The sequence below is a fragment of the Myotis yumanensis genome, unplaced genomic scaffold (assembly GCF_028538775.1).
Source record: "Myotis yumanensis isolate MYYU_CA2020_CCGP unplaced genomic scaffold, mMyoYum1.0.hap1 SCAF_2, whole genome shotgun sequence".
Taxonomy (NCBI): domain Eukaryota; kingdom Metazoa; phylum Chordata; class Mammalia; order Chiroptera; family Vespertilionidae; genus Myotis; species Myotis yumanensis.
The window spans coordinates 65,541,809-65,561,887 of NW_027223753.1; positions in this window are offsets into that span (position 1 = coordinate 65,541,809).

A 20,079-nucleotide genomic window follows, 5' to 3' on the forward strand; every position below is an offset into this window, starting at 1 on the left:
TGTTACATACACTAAGCATCCACTATATTTCAGGCACTGTGCTAGGTACTATTTTGAGTATTAACCTGACTTTTGAACAAAGAGAAACAAGCCAAAGAAACTGATGAAAATACGTAAACTAAAGAGCTCAAACTCCCACTCAAGAAGTTGGATTTGCTAGTGAATTTGATGTGAAGCAAGTGGTAACTGACTATACACTTTAAATTAGTGAGCATCAATCTTTCTCTCCTTGGAAATTCTTTTTTTTAACCTAAAATAGAAAAACTTGACAAAACATTTTACAACAAATATATTTAAAAATCAAGGTTTTAAAGAAAGAATATAAATTTTCACATTCAACTTGACAAAAGCACACAGTAAGTATTTTAATTCTGTTTTGACCATTCTGCATCCATTGGGCTTAGAGATTTCCTTTGTGCTCAATCTTTTCTGCTGGCTTCATTCTTCTTGAGGCGTAAAAGCTTAATGTAGACAGTGGTGATGTGTGTGTGTGTGTGTGACATTTCTGGTTCTCACCAATATCTTGTTTTTCTCTTATTTTTGTACATAGAGAAGACCATATTTCCTGACACTTAGGGGGACCTGTGACTAGCTCTAGCTAATCAGTTGTAAACTGAAGCAGGATGATGTCATTCTGGGTCAAGACATAGAAGGGTGCAGATCAGATACTTCTTGTCTCATCTTCCTTCTGCTGTGGAGACATAACTAGAGAGTGTAAGCTCCTTCAACCGGAGTCTCTGAGTAAGCAAAGAAGAGAGTATCTCACTAAGCTATGATGAATATGTACAGAAGCAAAACCTTTGTCTTGATAATCCACTGGCATTTCAGGGGTAACTTGTTACCTCAGCATAACCCATTCTATCCTGAAAGTTACAGGATTTTCATGATTTGGTTTTCCTGGAACAGGAGGAGATATCTAGCTCTTTATCCAAAGATGCTCTGCTTTGAGAAATTGTGAGCAAAGTATCAAGATTTGAAGTCATCAGGAGGTAAAGTGAGAACAATTTAAGAAAACATTAAGGAAAAGGACTAAAAAGTCTGGAATAAAAATAATGTTTTGCTGGCCATGTTTGCCTCATCAGATATTGGAGATTCTTTAAAGAACTTTCATGTGCAAAATTTGAAATGTGATAAGATTTTTCCTTTATTAAAAAAATGGGGAAGAGGTTCCATTCAGGCTTTCAAAAATGAGAAATAAAGGATCAGTTTTCAATATGAGGTTTTTAGAAACTTACAAAATGAATTTGCACCATGAGAACCTCTATGAATGATGGCCACCTCGGTCTCAGAGAAAGAGGTCCAGAGAGTGAACCGCAAATGGAAGCTAACGTAACTGGTCACAGGAAAATCCCAAGGGAAGAGGTCCTGGTGTGACATTTTTCTTCATAGAGCTAATAAGCATTACACAAAGTGAAATAATCACCTTAAACTAAGAGACCTCATGGAACAAAACCCCTATGAGTAGAGACCACAATAAATACCCTGAGTTTGAAAGATAGCCACATGTCAGGGCCCCCTAAGGGCCTGGGAGCAATGGTAGCATGGGAGGAGCTAAGGCTGACTTGTTGATCTGTGAGGCTCTTTTAAATGTACTTTTAAGGCGTCTTTCTCCCTAATCTAAAACACTTGACCTTTCAGTCTGATATTCTTCAGTATTATTAGGTTAACTGATTAGTTATTAAATATACTGTCTCCAGTAAATAGGTAATTGTGTAATGCAATGGCCTTCAGCTTCTCTAGGACATGTTTCCATGGCATTTGGAGTTAGAACAAGGAGACCTTTTGTAGTGGGGATGTTTAACCCTTTCTGTGGGTAGAAGAATGGACTGATTTCTCCCTGGATATCACATTCAAGTTAAATGAATGAAGGGCAGTCAAATGTAGAGTAGCTTGTTTTTGAGAGCTATAGAATTCAAAGATCACATTTATGCCCTCATAACAATAATACATAAACCAACATTTCCCCTAGGATGAGCTATGTGTGACAAACACAATGTAGGTACTCACTAAGCTTTAGGTTGGGTGCTGGAGAACTTTATAGTACTACTAGAGGCCCAGTGCACAAAAATTTGTGCACTCGAGGGGGTCCCTCAGCCTGGCCTGTGCCTTCTCGCAGTTTGGGACCCCTCAGTGATGACCACCTGCTGGCTTAGGCCCGCTCCCTGGGGGATCAGGCCTAAGCTGGCAGTCAGACATCCCTCTGGCAGCCCGCCAGCCCTCGGGGGATGTCCACTTGCCAGTGGGGAGCAGGCCTAAGCTGCAGTCGGACATCCTTAGTGCTGCTGAGGAGGCGGGAGAGGCTCCCACCACCACCGCTGTACTGGCAGCCATCAGCCTGGCTTGTGGCTGAGCAGAGCTCCCTTTGTGGGAGCACACTGACCACCAGGGGGCAGCTCCTGCATTGAGTATCTGCCCCTTGGTGGTCACTGTGTGTCATAGTGACCAGTCATTCCCAGTCGTTCTGCTGTTAGGGTCAATTTGCATATTACCCTTTTATTATATAGGAGTGGATGGCCAGCCTGGGTGAGGGGCAATGGCTGTTTGCAGGCTGGCCACAGCCCCTTCAGGGTGGGGGTCCCCCCTGGGGTCCCTGGCCAACCTGGGTGAGGGGCTGATGGTTGTTTGCAGGCTGACCATAGCCCCTTCAGGGTGGAGGTCCCCACTGGGGTGCCTGGCCAGCCTGGGTGAGGGGCTGATGGCTGTTTGCAGGCTGGCTATGGCCCCCAGCCACCCAAGCTCCCAGTGGAGGCTGGCTGGAAGCAGGTATCTGGGATTTATTTGTCTTCTATAATTGAAACTTTGTTGCCATGAGCGGAGGCCTCAGCTGGCTCAGGGCTGGCGGGAAGCTTGGCTTCCTCCATCGCTCGGGCATTTAAGCCTCCTGCTTGCTCCAGTTCTGTGGCTGCTGGCCACCATCTTGGTTGGGTTAATTTGCATATAGTTGCTCTGATTGGCTGGTGGGCATGGCTTAGGGAGTAGAAAAGGTACAGTCAATTAGCATCTTTGTCTTTTATTAGTGTAGATTCTGCACCCAAAAGCACACAGGTGAAGAAGTTTTAAATGTCTCTCATGGTTTTGGCCAAATTTTGCCTGGTATGAAGTGGTGAGGAAGGAGAGAGGAGTTAGAATAGAAGGAGGGACAGAACCTAGCATGTTTTGGTCCTTAATGCATGCCAAGCACTGTGCCAGGCATTTTTCAAAAACAGACTCATGTAATGATCTCCTACATAGAGATAAAGTTTGTATTATTGGTTCTCATTTTGCATTTTAGGAACCTGAAGTTCAGAAAAGTTAACCTACCCCAAGATCAAGCAGCCAGGGTAGTTGAATTGGGACTTGAACTTGAATCTGTTTGACTTTAATATCCTTGCTCTTTCCTATATTTCACACTGTCTTCCAATTGTTAAATGCCTGCTTATGGTAGATGTGGAGTTACTCATATTATGAAATGGGGGAAGATGATTAGAGAAATCTAGGTATCAACTATCCATCTTTTTAATTGAATGCCTACTATTTTCCTGACAGATCACTGTGAAGAATACAAAAGTAGTGTTAAGACACAATTATAGGACCTTAAATCAGAGGTTGAAATGTACTTGAGAAGGCAAAGAAACTCATATAAAACAATTCCTAATTTGGGTTCTATGAATGGTAAGTGTAAAAGTTCGAGATAGGTATGGTCAGGTGATGGTAACTAGAACCTGAGGAAATATTTTGTAATGTAGCCAAAATTTGGATAGAAAGGGCACTTCAAACAAAGGTATTTTGATGGGCTGCAAGTGCATCAGATTTCTACCCTGGTTGACTTGACCTTCTTCTCCTGCATCAGTTAGGGGATTGGGGCAGGGAGGAAGACAGACAGACAGACAGACACACACACACATACACACCACACACATACACACACGCACGCACACACACACACACACACACTGGATGTTCTTCCATCACTGAAGGATTCTGTGCACTCAACACATAGCCAATGTTCTTATCATAGCACACCACGTCTTCTTACAGACAAGGAATACTAACCACACACCCTTCGACTCTCCCAGCATCATGAGCCAAGACCAAACCATGACTCAGAACTCCAGACATCGGTTATGTCTCCTGGTCATGAAGGGAATCCTTTTCTTTTCTTTTTAGCTGAGGGATAATTGACATCTAACATACTAGTTTCAGGTTTACAACATCATGTTCCTTATTTGAATATATTGTGAAATGATCACAACAACAAGTCTAGCCAGCATCTGTCATCATACTTAACAAAAAAAATTCTCTTCCTATTATAAAACTTTTAAGATTCACTCTTTTAGCAACTTTTAAATATACAATACAGTATTGTTAGCTAGAGTCACCATGCTGACCATGACATCCCCAAAGGCAGTCCTTTTTTGGATTTGAAACAAGCCCATAAAACCTCCCCACCGCACCCCGAGCAACTTGGTGGACAGAGCGCTCTGTATTTCATAGACGCTGCTTGCAGATATTGCAGCAAGTTTCCAAAAATAAAAGCACAAACAGTTCCCCTCACATTTATTTGTTGTGATAGCTGCAGGACCAAGAAGAAATACACACCATCCTGGGGGGACGGAATGCACAAGGACTAGGTTTTGCCCATTTTCATAACAACCATGGAGCACAGTTAGCTCAGAACCCTACAGAGTCTACTTGGCATGTTTACAGAGCTCAGACTCACACCGGTGCCTCAGGATGGTTTAAGGTTTGGGGAACAGGTTCCCCTACTGACAAATAGCGTAATTAGGCATAATGTCTTAAGTGAACATGTTAGTTGGGGCTTTTAACTGTGCAAGCCTCGGCTTCCGCAATAACAACCTAATCTTGTGTGGGAGCCGTCCCAGGCTGCACTTGAACAGAGGCACTGTTCGTCCACCCGCAGATAAAGCTCTGAATGGTTTTATTTATATCATCCTTGTTAGTCATGCAGTCTGTGTGCAAACACAACAACATTATTCTTATCTCCTCGGAAAGTTTAATTCGTTAGCAATTAAAAGAGTGCAGAAAAAGAACCAGGCACTGGAGAGAGATGCAGCCAAGGAAAAGTGAAGTTGGACAGAGAGATTTGTGGGGGCAGCTCGCCCTGTAACTGCACCGTGACGTCTACCGAATTGTTTTTAATGAACAGTTTACCAGTGTAAGGATGATCCCAATGTAATTAAAGAAGATAACGTCGCCAGCAATCTCCTCAAAATACCCCGTTGAAACCCGCGGTCCTCAGGCTCTTGCCAGAGCCCACTCTTCCCTCCTGCGCCCTGTCTGGTTTGCTTGGAGGGGAGGCTGCTGCTGGGCCGGGTTCGAGCTGTTGCAGAGTGATCAGCTCACGCCCGGAGTAGCTGTTCCTCGCAGCTGCGTAGGCCTCCGGGATGAGTGAGTTCTATTTGGAACAGGGAAGAGCCTGACCACAGTTCTTTCTCATCGTTAAGTCAGGGAACTTAAGAACTGCACCACCTACTGCTCTACCAAAGAGTCAAGCTCAATGCCAGGTGGTAGTAGCGGGGGCAACTGTGAGAGTGGGGTGGGCAGGCAAGGGCTCGATGGGAACTCTGTACTTTCTGCTCAATGTTTCTGTCAGCCTAAACCAGCTTTAAAAACCAAAGTGTGCTATTAAAGATGAAGAGTCATGCTCAGCCATGGTTCTAGGGCAGTGATGGCGAACCTTTTGAGCTCAGCGTGTCAGCATTTTGAAAAACCCTAACTTAACTCTGGTGCCGTGTCACATATAGAAATTTTTTGATATTTGCAACCATAGTAAAACAAAGATTTATATTTTTGATATTTATTTTATATATTTAAATGCCATTTAACAAAGAAAAATCAAGCAAAAAAATGAGTTCGTGTGTCACCTCTGACACGCGTGTCATAGGTTCGCCATCACTGTCCTAGGGTGTGAGGGGCCAAGGGGCACTTGAGCAGGAGTACGCCCAGGGGTTTGGAGAGATACACCCAAGACAGGGAATTAGAAATAAAAATGTCCCCTCCTCTGAGCTTAAGCGGCCACTATCATTAAGGTGGAAAGGGGAACTTTGACCAGCTGAGAGGGGCCTCTAGGTTTAGTGCCACTTGAGTTTTGCCCGACCTTGTAGCCCACAGTACAGGCCTTTGTTTGGCATTGCATGGGTAGACTTGTTTCTTTTCAACTCATAGCTTTTCATAGGTCAGCCTCAGTGCTGGAGAAAGAATTTGTATTGAAACTCATAAACAGTTTTAGAAATAGGTAAGCTCTAAGATGAATAAGGTCAATACAGTGGTAGTAAGTTTTAGGGCGAGAGAGGACTTCGGTCATCATCTGGTGAAAACCTTGTCTGCTCCTAGGTGGGCTGGGAAGGGTTAAATAATAAACCCCTAGCCAGGCGGGTAGTGGAAGTTTTAATCCCAGCTGCTGCCCCTGGGGATGAGAGGAAGAGATATTTGATAGTCCAAAGCAGAAAGTAAATATAGAGTAAATTACTTCCATGTAATTGGGGAGATTATTTCAAGTGGATTGCAATTTGGAAATGGATTGCTTCTTTTCAAAACCTAGGGCGACTTGTTCATCTCCCCTCCTGGCTTCAAGGTGTCACTGAGGGAAGGAGCAATTTCTGGCTTTCAGGGGCAGCTGGAGCATGCCTATTTTGTAAAGTCAAGGCTAAACATCTCTGATACTTGCATTACTCAGATCTGTGCAGTAGTTAATAGGAACAGAAATAGAGACATAGAAATGTGGTCAATAGAAACACAGCACCTTAAAAATGTGAACCGTGAGCCCTTGTAGACAGACAACAAAAAAATTCTTGGCAATTAGTATAATCGCTCCCATTCACGGAAATGGTCAATTTGGTTTGAAATGGTGTGGAAAAGCATGGGAGGGAATCTGTGTGAGACACCTAAAATAATTATTACATATTTAAAAAAACATAATGAGCCAATTGTCCCAGTAACTTCCCTTCTTTGGTCCTCGTGCTTTCTTGAAACCAGTATGAATATGCTCCAGTCCTGTGTCTTTGTATTATTTGTCTCCCCTTCTTAAGTGTGTGGCTCTAGAACAGGGGTGGGCAAACTTTTTGACTCGAGGGCCACAATGGGTTCTTAAACTGGACCGGAGGGCCGGAACAAAAGCATGGATGGAGTGTTTGTGTGACTAATATAAATTCAAAGTAAACATCATTACATAAAAGGGTACGGTCTTTTTTTTTTTTTAGTTTTTTTTTTTAAAAAGTATATTTTATTGATTTTTTACAGAGAGGAAGGGAAAGGGATAGAGAGTTAGAAACATTGATGAGAGAGAAACATCGATCAGCTGCCTCCTGCACACTCCCCACTGGGGATGTGCCCGCAACCAAGGTACATGCCCTTGACCGGAATTGAACCTGGGACCCTTCAGTCTGCAGGCCGATGCTCTATCCACTGAGCCAAGCCAGTTAGGGTTTTTTTTTTTTGTTTTTTTTTTTTTTTTTAGTTTTATTCATTTCAAATGGGCCGGATCCGGCCCGCGGGCCGTAGTTTGCCCACGGCTGCTCTAGAACCAGAGAAACCTTCTTGAGATCCATGGCTGTCCCAACCTCTCACCTCTCTGACTTTGGGCAAATTGCCTAGCCTTTCTTAGCTTTTATTTTCTTACTTGTGAAATGGAGATAAGAATAGTATTTGCCTCACAGGCAAAATGTTGAGAGAACTAAATGAGAAAATGCATGTGAAGCACTTGGCACTTTCTTTTTTATGATTATGATGATAATCACACATAATAAATTATTTCTCACATGACATGATGTTTAGCCTACTCCCATTCTATTTTTCTCTAAGTCAGTTCAGTGTGTAGCATCCAGAATTGAACAAAATGCTCCATATATAGACAGTAAATTCTCCTTCTATCTAGGTTCTATACATCTATTGATGCAACCAATTAGAGTATTATGCCTTCCTGTTTATGTTTTACCATTTTTTTGAGGGACAGAAATGGTTACCCAATCAAACTGCACAGTCAAATCTTTCCTCCTACATTGCACTATGGTGCAGAAACTTAGACTTATGTAATAATTTTAATGTTAGCTCTTCTTTCAACTTTGTGCAATGCATTCATTCAAGAAACTTTAAAAAATATATTTTTTCATGGGCCAGGCGCAGTGCCAGTTATTTGCCACATTTTGAGATTTTGTTAATTCATCAAAGTTTTGATAGAGCACAATTCCTACGTCTTCATCCAAATTGTGTAACATGTTGGATAATACAGGGCTAAGGGCACAGGCCTGGAGAGTAGCTTTAGAAAATTTCCTCAGGGTTGACTAGCACCCATAGAACATCATAGTTTAGTCATTTTGAATTCATCTGGTTAGAGTATCATTTGGTACAAATTATTTTTGAACTTGATCATAAGGAAATTTTGAGATCTCAAGATTCTTGTTCAAGTCAAGATTCACTAGATCTGTCTAGTCACCTAATTTAATATTCCCACCAAAATAAGATTAATTTGAAGTGATTTATTTTTTCAGCAAAATTAGTCTGGCTTGTTTTCTAAAGAGCTCAGATGGCATATTTTCATAAGTCATTCTAGACTTCTGAAGAATTTAAATAAAAACAGGACATAGTGCCCACCACTTGCAGCATAGGGAGGATGTTAGTGAGAAGATTGGGACGTTTAGCTAGGTTAGAAAAGTCTACCCTAGGGCACTGCCCTTGCCTTTATTGTGGATTTCACTTAAGTTTTTATAGGTATTTTTCCTCTCATGGGCTTCTTGTGGTCAGGGGTATGTTTTTACTTATTTCTTGTAATTACTATCACAGTGCATGACTCATCATAGGTGATTGTTAATTGGCTTTAATTTTATTTTTTATATATTTTTCATTAATGCTCACTTGAGGATATTTTTTTCAATTGACTTTTAGAGAGAGTGGAAGGGAAGGTGGGGAGAGGGAGAGAGAGAAAAAGAAACATCAATGTGAGAGAGACACATTGATTGGTTCCCGCTCACATGTGCCCTGACCAGGGCCCAAGATTACCCTGTAACCCAGGTACGTGCTCTTGACCAGAAATTGAACCCATGACCCTTTGGTGTGTGGGCTGACGCTCTAACCACTGGGCAACACCGGCAAGGGCATTAATTGGTTTTTAAATTGATATACTCAAGGTAAACTTAATGCCTGGACTCTTAAGATTAAGGAGAAAGAACACTATCCCCTTTTAGTCCAGGATGTGACAAATAAAAATGTCCTTAGTTCTTAGGGCATCCCTAGAAACTTATAGAGAGGCTTAGGGGAGATACCCTCTAAACTGCATGAATCTCTCAAATGATTAGCAACAGTCTAATGAATGAGAAGCAGTGAAATGAATTTCTCAAAATATTGTGAAATTGGTGATTTTTCTTTTTCCTTCGTCATTACCAGGATTTCAAAATTGTAGGGAAAAAAAATGCATGTTAAAAAAAATCATTGTCCCGCCCTAGCCGTTTTGGCTCAGAGGATAGAGTGTAGGCCTGGGGACCCAAAGGTCCCAGGTTCGCTTCCGGTCAATGGCACGTACCTCAGTTGCAGGCTCCTCCCTAGCCCGGACCCTGGTAGGGGCTTGTGCAGGAGGCAACCAGTCGATGTGTTTCTCTCACATCAATATTTCTCTCTGTCTTTCCACTCTCACATCGGTATTTCTCTCTTCCACTCTCTCTAAAAATCAATAGAAAAATATCCTCTGGTGAGGATTAAAAAAACAAACAAACAAACAAACAAAAAAACTTTAAAAAAAATCATTGTCCCATCCTGGCCTTTGCAAAGACTTTCCCTTCCTTAAATTTATTCAGGGTAGGAGATTGCTTCTATGGAATTCTTGAAGGTAAGTATTATTTCTTCATATTTGTATCTCTAGTGTTTAGCAAAATGCTTAGCAGAGAGGAAGAACTAAATAAATGTTGGATGAACAAATAATATTTGTGAAAGTGCTTTGTAGCCTGTGAAACCTTGCACACATAGAAAGATGATGAAGATTATGAGGCTCAGAAACTGAAGCAGAACACTTGTCTTAATGTACTATGCACGCACACATTTTCCCTTTGAACAGTGGCTACACATTTTTTTTAATAGGGAAGATATTGGGACACTGGGTACTTTTTAAAATTTAAGTCAAAATGTATTTTCCCACTTTTTATTACTGGTTGCTCCATTTGCTCTATGGCTTTTGGCAAACATATATTTGTATACCTAATATTCTTGTCCTTAGTTATCCTGAAACCTTTCCATATTACCCATCTTTAGTCTGCCATGCAGTCTTGACTTAGACTTTCCAACTGTGAGACTGTCAGGCTTTCAAGGATGCATTTAAAAAACCAGTTTCTTTGAAGGCTCTTGAGCCAAAAGTCAAATGGCATGATGTAAACCAATAGTTTTTCAATGAAGAAATGAAAAGCCTCAATAATGACAAGTAAGGAATCTAACCTATTGACACCAATTTGGTTACACTGTATTGATTCCTACAAAACTATTATAAAAGAGAGTGCTCCATATACTCTACTGATCAGGTTACAAGTACCCTTCTTAGTAAAGAGAGAAATAGTGTAGTACACAAGAGCTGCCTTACAGCGTCTCTCACTGATATTAGTTGTCCCTCCCTGATTCAAGTATTTTCCTGGATTGGGGTGAGACAGGCTGTGAGTGGAGAGCCAACAGATTGCCTGTGGCCATGGGTACACAATTGACTGGGTGTGACCCAGAGATGCAGCCGGTGAGTCCAGCAAGTCAAGGGCAGGTGATAATAACCTGAAAAAAACCGGTTCTGCTTCTTACTCGGTGACAGTGACAAGCCACGCAGAAAACGAGATCAGAATTTCAAAATTCCCACAAATGTCTCCGTTTCTTTCGTAGGGTCTTTAGAGATATATTTCAGATTTGGATTTTGGCTTTTTCACTTGTTCTCATGTAAACAGGAAGAAGCGATGGTAGGTTGAATGAGGTGGGTGAGAAGCCTCATGGGCTCTTCCTTGCATCTGAGCTAAAATGTGCCAGGAGAAGACCACTGATAAACAAGGCAATTCTGCATGTGCCAGCTTCACACAGCTCAGCGGGGACTTCACACTATCACACTGCATAGCTCTCATCCTTCTGGGTAGTTGGCAAATCCCAAATTCCTAGACAGAGGGGTTTAAGTGGCAGTCTGGAAATGGGGGAGGATCAGGGGCCTTGTCTTAAAACTGATTTGCCTAGAAAGCACTTTTTCACTTAGCTTGAATACTTATTTTGGCATATTTTGGAGGTGGGTAGATAGAGATAACAGATAGGGATGTTAAAGAAACCCCAAGTCACCCCTGGATGCTGCCCAGGGAACCCAGGCTAGGTAAACACTGCAAAGCCTCACAGTGCCGTATGAAGCATGAGATGCTTCTTCTAAGAGTCTGGGGAGAATCTCAAGGCCACTTACCCTTCTGTTGTGTGGACTTTCTTCACTTTCTCACATTCTTCAGCTTCTGGTTTTCATTTCTGTCTCCTTGCCGTCTTTTGGAATATGAATATCTTTCCTATTTTTTCCCTGCTGTGACTAGGAAATCTGCATCTTTCCAAACGAGTTGGATTGTCAAAGAGTGCCCCTTACAGCCTTTCACATCCCATCTTCTAGCGAGATCACTTGCATTTATAATACACAGTACTGGCAGTTGCTGTGGGCCAGGAGAACATGCTACTACCATATAATAAAATGATGTGCTACAACTCATGGTTAAATTGAATTAAATTTATGGTTAAATTACATAACTTCACCAAATTTCACAACTTGCTGTCGAGATAGATAATATTATTCCTATTTTACAGGTGAGGAAATTGAGGATCAGAGAAAACAAAAACATACCTTAGGTCACCTGACTAGTATACAGAAGCATTGAACTTGGAGTCAGGGTCTTCCAGCAACCGGCTCATTGATGCTGACACATGTCACCAGCTGGCCTCTGGAGTGACTTTCGTGCACATGCCTTGCAAGCCCACGCTTAGAGCAGATTTGTGTGTCAAATCACCTGGATTGTGACCTTTGTGATTCCTTTGGAAAAACCTCCATTTAAACTGTCACGGACGTCTAGGTGAATGATAATTTTCTCCTGGGAAAGATACTTCTGAGTTAGTCCAGCTTGCTCTTACTAGTACCTGCCAGCTTTACCCTAGGCCTCAACACCCTCACTTCGTAATGGCTCACACCCCCCTCTTTGTTTGCCATTGTGTTACTCCAGGGAGGATATGAGTTCCAAAAAAATCGTTGTCATATCTGGTTATGCTACATTTATAGACACATTTATGCATATGCTTTTCAGATTTTCTACTGCTTTATTTTGGTCATTTTAATTTAATCCCTGTGAGTTTATGTTCCTTCATTAAAATAATCAAATTGAAAACAGAAAAGGGACCAGGGAGGTCCATGTTAGACTTCCCTGAAGGCAGGCCCAATGGCCACCCAGTCAGTCTCTGTTGAGCCCTTTTTGCGATGTAGGGACACATGGTCAGGGGATGCAGCCCTTGTACCTAGACCTCTCTCACATCACATAATTCTGCCTTTATGTCAGGCTGAAACTTTCAACCTTTGATTCTTTTTTTTAAAAAAATCTCTTAAGCAACACAGATCTCTTGTCGCTTGTCTTCATGTAAGAGTTCTTCAAAGACATAAGCCAGTCACCATGCAGAGTTATAGAGCTTAGAGTTGTTATGGCTTGAATTACATTCTCCCCAAATTCATATGTTTAAGGTCTAACCCCTCATTACTTTAGAACGTGACTGCGCTTGGAGATAGAGTTGTTGGAGAGGTAATAAATTAAAATGGGATTATTAAGTTAGGCCCTATTCCAATATAGCTGCTGTCCTTATAAGAAGAGGAAATTAGGACCCAAAGACACACAGAGGGAAGACCATGTGAAGACCTGGGGAGAAGATGGCCATCTAGAAGCCAATGAGCAAGGCCTGCCCACATCTTACTTGGACTTCTAGCTGCCAGGACTGTGAGAAAAGAAATGTCTGTTATTTAAACCACCCAGTCTGTGGGACTTTGTTATGGCAGCCTGAACAGACTAATTTCAGAGTCAAATGTATGAGGGGCAGGAGCCAAAGCGATAGGTGAGAGCACTTAGGCAGCCATGCAGGGGGAGAGGGTAGGAGAACCTGAGTGAAAACCATTACAGAGTCGACACAGAGAGACGGGCCTGGGGACCTCCTGAGAGAGGAGTAGGAGAGGGCAGAATAGAAGAAGACGAGGGAAGGAAGAGTTCTGTGCTCTTTTTATTTTGGGTTTGAAATTTCTTAATCTTGTGTTCGTTTTTGTCACAGTTGTTTCAGCGTTTTAATTCTCTCTCCTTTCCTTGGCCCCCTGTACCAAATTAAGAAGGTATGGGTTTTAAATCTGAAAATTGGTCATCCCAACATTCAAAGGTAGCGTTAAACTGTTTATGCTTGTGTCGCTGAATTGGGGATCAATCTTAGAATTTGCTTGGGGAATTTTTCAAGGTACACATTTCATTGACACAGATGATGAAATTCAATTTCAGTATAGATTTGTGGTGGAGTACTAAAACATATTTTGAAAACAAATAGGCAAGCAAATAAACAAAAAAACAAAACTCCATGTTACTCCCCAGGTCCTTCTGATGTGTACATTGATTGAGATACACTAATCCATATGAAAATAAAAATATTTCTTTGCTACATGACCAGAAATGATGCTGGACAATTATAGATTTCAAACTTCCTAGAAAATGAAAAATTTCCCTTTATTGGGGGCAAGGGGGTGTGTTTTCTGAATCCAGTAAATACAGCCTAAGTGTCCTATTTTTATTACCTTATTATTTTTAATAATAGTATTGAAAATGATGGTTGCACCTGGCAGCCTTTCAGGATGTTTACTATATGCTACTTCTCTGAGCAATGGCTTCCTCTGGCCAGCAGGCACTGTTCTTTCCCCATATTTCAGGCTCTCAGTCTAAAATGAGCTATGAAAGCTTACAACAGTCAATCATATTGACCATCACATTATTCTTTGTGACTTGGGAGAATACTCCTGTTTTCTCAAATGCTCTATCTGCTGAGAATTAGGAACCATTTCTATGTAATAAAGAACTATTGCTCACTGGGAAGTATACTCTTCCTTCTTGGTGAAGAAAACTTACGACATTGAACTTGATACAAGCCATCATTTTCACAAGCTCAAATAAAACAAGTCATCTTGTTTTCCCCTCCCACCTCTATAGGTTCAAGTGTGTGGAGGAGACCAAACTAGAAAGAAGGCACCATAGGCCTCAGGCTGAAACACATCAGGGCTAACCAGAGTAACCAAATTATTTATGAAGACAATGAATTGTGCAAATTTAACTTGGATGTTGTAAAGAAACTACCATGCCCTTTATTCATTCTAGAAATATTTTTAAACACTGCTCTATTCTTTTGGGCTGGGGGCTTCTCTGGGGGACTGGAAGGCAACAGCATCCAGAGAATAACCAGAACAGCCAAAATCTGTTAATTTAGTTCAGGTATTCAGGTATCAGGAATTAGGTTAAGTAGAAGCATTTAGATTCTGAGTAGGTAGGTAGAGATATGCACTATGCTAAAAATGCACAGTGGGAACGTGTGGGGGGGCTTGGGGGCGTGCCCCGTCCTGAAACTTACCAGGTACTGACTTAACTGGCTTATCTACTTTACAGATGCTGCGAATACTTTTTCCTGCCCAAAATTATATTTTATTTAAGTGTCTGACATTCTACCTCTAAAAATTCATTCCTTTGACTTTCTTTTCTTTCTTTAAAATTGAAATACTCTTGGTTCGGGCAAAACACAAACCTAATCCACAAAGGCAAATATACTAACGTAGTTATTGGCTTTGTTTTCCAATGGCTAAAGGGACTAGCAGAGCTGGAAGAACCTTGAAGTTGCCCAGTGAAATGAAGGGGAGGTTGCTAAGGAGTCAGAGGAAAGCACAGAGAGAGGAGGGGAGGGCCACTGGGCACACGATTTGCCCATGAGGGAATTTTGAATGGGCTGACTCTGCCCACGCAGTACTTCTTCAGAACAAAAATATCGCATGTTTGAGAGTTGCTTTAATCTATTGCACTGTTTCAATAGTTGCACTAGTCAAGATTTTTAGAGCTAGAGTAGAGAAGGGTGATGAGCTTTGCAACTCTAGTGTGAGTTGTAAATCATGACATTTATTTGGGCTAGGTCATTTATGTTTGAGGAGCACTTTTAAAAACTCAAAGGAAGAAGGCAGAAAATGGTGTCTGTCTTTTATACCATTTCCCCCTTTTTGAGGTAAGTCAGAGAGCTTGAGTTATAGAGCATTAAAAGATCATTTTGTTCCAGTGTTCAGTTTTCTCCTTTTCACTCAGAAAAAACCTTTAAGGCCAGAGACCATTTGAAGTGGCCCTGGTTCCTCCATGTTTCATTCACTGGCCCCTTGTTTTGGCTGGACCTGCATTTCCATGCACTGAGCCCCAGGAGGGAAATGATTCTAGCGTGTTACCAAGCTGCTAGGCTGTTCCGAATAAGTGGGGATCTTTGCTTTGGTACAAGAAAGTAATGCCATTTTCAGGTCAACACTCAACTGTCCTGGTGAGCATGTTAAGTACTGCTCTTGGTGGGGAGATCGGGCTGTCACTTGCAACTCACCTTCATAATGTGGCCCTGATTAAATCAAGCCATGCAGATGGAGTCTTGGTTTGTGACAAGGACACAGAGTCTGAGGACATGCTTGCATGTCTCTCACAGGCTGCTTCTGAGGATACACAGAAGAGGCTGGTGGCCAAATTAGCCGGTTATTGGTTCCCCAAATAACTTCGGTTTGAGACACCTGACTTGACTCTGTGAGTGAGTGGGAGGCTGTTTTCCCTGAATGTGTTTGCATCTTAGCTTTCATGTCTGTACATGAACATGCAGCCCACAGATTTCTGTTATCTAATCAGGTGCATCAGTCCGTGGTGGAGATGAGAGGGGAGGAACGCCCCTCTGACTCAGATTTTGCACAAACAAAACTCAGCCTTGTTAGTAAAGACAGGGAAAAGCACCCACGGCTGCTCACATCAGATCCTCTCCCCCCCGCCCCCCGGGTCTGTGGGGTGGTGCAAATGGGTGGCTTTTTATGGCAAGATAAGCAACCGGAGGGCTCCACTCTGGTATGCTAATAAAATTAAAATGTCAATATTTACACATGACCTTCAAGGCTCTGACACTCTTGCTTTCTTAGGATTCAGTGCAGACTGCGTTTTCTGTAGTCCGTTACCAACAGCTTGGAAATTCAGTTAGAGGACATAACCCAAATGTTCTCCAAATGTTGCTTCCAAATGGGCATCTTGAAAAGTGCTGATTTAAGGCGTGCAAACTTTCTGCACCGGGAGAGGGCTGTCGCTCTGCTCACCCAACTCCAAGGGAACCACCGAGGATGAAAGCCACCAACGGTAAAGGCGGTGCCAGGGCGCGTGCTTTAATTTGCTGTGAACTAGAGCACGAGGGCCTGTGTACAGGCTTCTGGAAGCCTCACTATTGTGTACTGCACATTCGGCCCTGCTTGTGTGCTGACACAAACAAATAAACGCGATCATAACGGTTGAAATGTAGTTAGAAACACAATTGAGAACATCTGTATTGTAAGCAGAAATAAATTAGAAATACCGAAGTGTTTTGTAGCTGTGAAAACGAAGGAATAAAAAAATAACCCACAGTACCTGGATTAAGCAGTTATAAATAATGTATAAAGCAAAAATCTCATTACCCCCTGTGTAAACTCCCCCCTCAATGAAATATATTTTATGAATGTAGTAACACTGTAATAACCAAAGCATTTGTTTTCCCCCCACAAACTTCCCATTTCATAACCACGGGATTGCTTGAATTTACAAGTTCAGGACCAAACATCCCCGAGTTTACTGGTTTTGGTCTCTTCCTTGTGACCTTCAACACACTGGGACTCGGTGCAGTTCCATAGTCCACTATTCATCACAATGCCGCTTAGCACACCTGAAGGCTGCCCCCAAATACAGCCGCATGAAAACAAACAGAGGCCCAGCACATCCCTGCAGCCCTGGGGGAAAAGGCCTGGAAATGCTCGCACGGGCCGGATGGACAGGAGGAGCGCTCCCTGCGTGTGTCAGCAACACCTGGTGTGGCTCCTGGAGTCCAGGCTGCTAGACAGAATCGATCATGTTCCTGGTGTTGATATAAGTAAAGTGACAGCTGCCAGATGTAGTGAGCTTTGTTCAATTGAGCTATGGGGCCGTGGCAGGGGTGGCTTGAATTTTCTCCTGGGCACTGTCCTCAGCATAGCTAGGAACCAGAAGGGACAGGATTCTCTGGACACCTGCTCACTCCCACAGCCCTTTCCTCTTGCCTTTCTTGGTCCTTTTTTCCCACCTTATAAACCCAGGGCCAGGCTCTGGAACATCATGGAACCCAGCAGCATGCTGAAGGGTTAAGTATGGTTCTAGAGTTCTGTTATTTATGAAACTCAGTTCTCCTGGGTCATGCAAGGTGAACACCTTATCTTTAATATATAGTAAGGCAAGAAGTAAAGCAGTAAAAAACAAAAAACAAGCACACACACACACCCACACCCACACACACACCCCCACACACACACACCCACACACACACACACACGCACACACACACACACACACACACACACATCTTATACAATAAAAGCTTAATATACAAATCAACCGAACAGCAGAACGACCAGTCACTATGACACACACTGACTACCAGGGGGCAGATGCTCAACACAGGAGCTGCCCCCAGCCCGCAGGCCCCAACCAGCGGTCGCAGTGGGGGACGGGGCCAGCGAGCAGGCAGCGCCAGGCCAGCTAACGTGGGTGCCAGTGGCTCCTCCCCCCCCTAGCCGATCGTCCTGCTGGTCACCCCACAGATCGGCCCTGATTGCCAACCAGGCCTAAGGGACCCTACCTGTGCACGAATTTTGTGCACCGGGCCTCTAGTATATAATAGGAGCCACCGTAAGCTTAATTGTCTCCTACCTCAAATATCTAATGATTCCTTCTGAGTTTTTAATTAATGAATTAACCTACATCCTATCTGGTGCCCCTAACATCCCTGGACTGGTTCTCAAGTGAACCACAGATATCCATACAGAGAGCTGCTTGAGCCCTAGCCCTATGCCCGAGCAGGTGCTGCTCTTACTTGTGAGACTCGTGACCCTGTTCTATTCCCACCTGGCCCCACTGGGATAGCTAAAGTAGCTAAGCAAAATGATCACTCAGTACAAAGTCACACGTGGACTTCTTTTTGGAGTCCTAGTCAGAAACTCTTCATTTCTCTTCATGTCGAAGCACAGTTGTGGCACAGTGGCAGAAGATTACTGGATTATGACTCAGAAGATTGCTCTCAAGTCCTACGTCTCCTCTCACTACCTGAGTGACTTTGGGTCTGTCCATCTCTGAGCTCCTGTTAGCTAGAAAGTGGGGATAATATTACCTCATATTCTTCCTTAGTGGGACCTAAATAAGGTAATGCAAAGAAAGGGGCTTTATACAGTTTGAAGTGTTACTGAATGGCACAGTGTTATTGTTCATCTTGGTCCATTCAGGCTGCTATAAAAAATACCACAAACTTGGTAGTTTATAAACAACAAAAAGGTGTTCCTTACAGTTCTGGAGCTGGAAGTCTGAGATCTGGGCGCTAGTGTGGTTGTGTGAAGGCTCTCCTTTGGGACACAGACTTCTCACCTCTGGCTGGGTCCTCATCTGACAGAAGGGAGGGAAGGAGCTCTCTGGAGCCTCTTTCCTTGGGGAACTAATCCCATTCATAAGGCTCCTGCCCTTATGACTTAATCATCTCCTAAGGCCCATCTCCATCACTTGACAGGTTAGGGTTTCAACATATCAATTGAGGGAGGACACAAAACATTCAGACCAATGCATGATTAGTAAAAGGAAATATCTATCCTATTGATGTTACAATATGTTTTGATGGTCAAATTAAATAAAATATCTGAAGAGGGTTTCAAAAAGGGTAAAGAGCTAAGCAGTGCAAAGTGTGAATGGGCCAGCTGGGCCAGCTGGATTACCGGTGATCACTAGATCCATGTGCACAGAGCAGCTCAGTCAGCTAGACCAAAACAGGGAGCAATGGCTGAAGATATTAAATTAGGTGCTATCTTTTTCACAATTTTTAAATTGTGAGTACCTCAATTAATTATTGTTTTTTTTTAGAGCTTTCTCATTTCTTTTACTTCTATTATGAAGAAACAATAGTCACTGCCTCCTGCGATTGTTGGAAAACCACAATTGACATAGATTCCAAAGGTAGTTATTAAGGACAAAGTTATGTGAAGGACATAAATTGTGTGTGAACTCTTTCAGCAATAAATAGGCACATCTCCACATACCCCTAGGATCTCAAGCTGATAATGTAACATGAACCTATTGAATTAGGACAAGGTGATGGTTCTGCTCGTGTGACAATCTAGGTCTCAGAGCCTGGTATGCGGGCAGAGGGTGTATGGAGCAGATTGCATTTTCAGCAGAAAGGTTAAGCTTGAATGTTTTGGACAGGAGGTGGTTAGGTGGCTTTTTTTTTAAGTCCTTGAATTTACCTGATGAGTTTTGTGTCCTTGTGATGGTTGTCACCCATTCCAGGTTATGAATAAATTTAGCAACATGAAAGAGGTCATTTAAAAATTTCTCCCTCAGAAGCTTCATTTTCTCTGGTGCCCCTTCCTGCTCTCTCCTCTTCCTCACTAATTTGGCCACCTGCCCTTCTGATCTCTGTGAGTGGTATGTGGTTTTAGAAATGTTTTGAAACTTTTAAAGGAGAGTTGTGGAAAGGCAGAAATTTACAGAAAACCCTTAGTAGGAGTTAGGAGATCTATTTAGTTAGTTAATTAATTAGTGGCATTAAAACAACATTTTGAATTAATTTTAGACTTACAAAATGTTGCAAGGATACCATAAAGTATTCCTGTATAGTTCTCACTGTTTCCACTTACATTAACATCTCTCATCACCATATTATGATGATTAAGAACAGGAAATGAATGTTAGTACAGTGTTATTAACCAAACTGCAGACTTATTAGAAATTCATTAATTTTTCTGCAAATATCATTTTCTAATTCGAGGGTCCTTTCCAGTAC